This window comes from Echinops telfairi, unplaced genomic scaffold, assembly GCF_000313985.2.
Source record: "Echinops telfairi isolate 266 unplaced genomic scaffold, ASM31398v2 ScPeMD7_7458;HRSCAF=8496, whole genome shotgun sequence".
In the NCBI taxonomy this organism is placed as follows: Eukaryota; Metazoa; Chordata; class Mammalia; order Afrosoricida; family Tenrecidae; genus Echinops; species Echinops telfairi.
The window spans coordinates 39,286,461-39,289,116 of NW_022111358.1; positions in this window are offsets into that span (position 1 = coordinate 39,286,461).

Below are 2,656 nucleotides of genomic sequence, written 5' to 3' on the forward strand. Positions count from 1 at the left end.
GCCGGGACCTGCGCCATCCTCACAATTGTTATGTCAGAGCTGACCGTTGAAGCCATCGTGTCAATCCACCTTGGCTAGGCTCCCCCTCTTTTCCGCTGCCTCTCTATTTTTCCCAAGCATGATGTCCCTTTCCAGGGACTGGTCCCTCCTGATAACATGTCCAAAACACATGGGACTGCTTATAAGGTCCGACCAGTGGCATGAGCTGTTAATATGATGGTTAACACCTTTCCAGAAGCCTCTTTGTGCATGTACAAAAATGAACAACCAAGCCTGTCTCTGTCAAGTCGATTCCAACTCACAGTGAGCCCATAGGACGGAGTAGAACTTCCCCAGAGGGCTTCCAATGCAGCAGTCCTTAGGGAAACAGACAGACACCTTTCTCTCACCAAGCAGGTGGTGGTTCAAACTGCCAACCTTTTGGATTGGAGGCAGGCGCTTATCCATTGAGCCATCAGGCCCCTTGTGCACATACAAAATACAGACAACTCTTTATAGGCGAGAGCACTGTCTTAGTCTCTGGTCTGTTCTCTGATCTCCGTCTGCGTGCAATAACATCATATGGATCTCTCTTTAGGTCAATAGATATATGTCATCGTTGGGCACGAATGCAAAATCTTCTTTTGTATGTCTCGGCCATATATTGATTGTCCAGTCCTCTTTGTATTGGACTCTTACTATTTCTGATTGTTCTTTGATCGCTAACATTAAGCATGCTCGAGACTTCACATGTAGAAGCAGGGATGCTGGACGGACAGGTCAGGTCCTTGACATCCTGACACATATTGCAGACTGACGGTGTGTCAGTCAGCGGCGAACTGTTAACCTCAAGGTCCGCGGGGCAAACCTACCAGGCGCTCCATGGGGGCAGGATGAGGGTGACTGCTCCTGTCAGGTTTACAAGGCCTCTGACACCCTACAGAGGGTGCAATGAGTCAGAGTTGACTGGTGGCCGTGGGTAGGTTTGGGTGGACACACCTCTAGATGGGCCACTCTCCAGCTTTGCATCTTTATGTCCCTGCACTTTAAAACATGTCCATCTATGACTTCAAATGGGCAGTCATCTTTTTTTCTTTTTTAGAGATCTGGCATGTCATTTCTCTAATTGAATGAAAAATATAAAGCCTTAATCCAACTGGAGCACATGGCTTTTGATTTCCACTTCTGATGAAAAATCAAGTGACACATCTTTTCCTAAGGACAGCGGTTGAGTGGGTGAGGTAAAGTTTATTTTTTTAGGGTGGTTTGTTTTTCCTTAATTATCCCTTATTTGGGACTCCTCTGGTGTAAAATAAAAACAGAAATCTCACTGCCGTGGAGTCGAATCTGACTCACAGTGACCCTATAGGACAGGGTAGAGCTGCCTCACTCTGACTCACAGTGACCCTATAGGACAGGGTAGAACTGCCTCATTGACTCACAGTGACACTATAGGACAGGGTAGAACTGCCTCACTCTGACTCACAGTGACCCTATAGGACAGGGTAGAACTGCCCCTGTGGGTTTCTGAGACTGTAACCCTTTGTGGGGGTAAAAAGCCTCATCTTTCTCCCAAGGAGCAGCTGATGATTTCAAACTGCTGACCTTGTGGTTTGCAGTCCAACTTGTAACCCACTATGCCACACAGGCATAGGCAGTACAAACCCAACCACAGACCTCTTCTACCATCTCTTTATCCTGAAATCTCCAGAGGTCACCAGGTCTCATCCTCTTGGCATCTATCTGTCTATTCTTTTCTCTCTGTATTTTCAAATACAACATAAGCACATAGAAATGCATGGATGTAGTATGCTGTGGTGGCTGCCTAATCTCATGTCAACTTGATAACTAGAATGAAGGGTGGAGTCTAGCCTGTGAATCAGGTAAGAGCCTGATGATCCCTCCTTGTGGGTGTGGGCTTTTCATAAGGAGGGTCCTGGGAACCCCGCCCCCATCTTTCTGCCTTCACCTTCCTGTTGACAAGACACATTGAGCCACACTGATGGGAGCCAAAGCACAGGCGATCTGTCCACTGCCATTGGATCCACAAGACTCTCCACCCACCGCCTGTGATCTCCTGCCCTTGCATCATTGCGTGTGGCTGCGTGAGTTTGAAGAGGGATTTATGACTGGTATTAGACTTGTGGACTGGATCTGGACTGGGTTGGGATATTTGCTTGATATAGAATTACTTCTTGATAGACAGCTCTCTCTTACACACGAGTACCCCTGGATTTGTTTTTCTAGTCAACCCGGTCTAACACATGTCCTGGCTCTGCCGCTTGCGTTCTTCATTTCATAATGTAACTTGGAGGCCACTCCATGTCAGCTTTCCTTTCTAAATGTAGACTTATCTCATCCTTATATGTGCGTGTGTATGTGTACATGCATAGGAGCCCTGGTGGAGTAGTGCTTACACGTTGGGCTGCAAACTGCAAGGTTAGCAGTTCAAAGCCTCCAACTGCTTCGCGGGAGAAAGATGAAGCTTTCTACTTCCATAATGAGTCAGTGTATTAGTCTAGGTACTTTGGAGAAACAAATCCATAGCAACTCATGTATAAGAGAGAGTTTTATGTAAAGAAAATGTGCATCATGAAAACATCCCAACCCAATGCTGCCCAAGCCCACAAGTCCAACATTAACCCATTAACCCAACACCAGTCCACAAAGTCCTCCA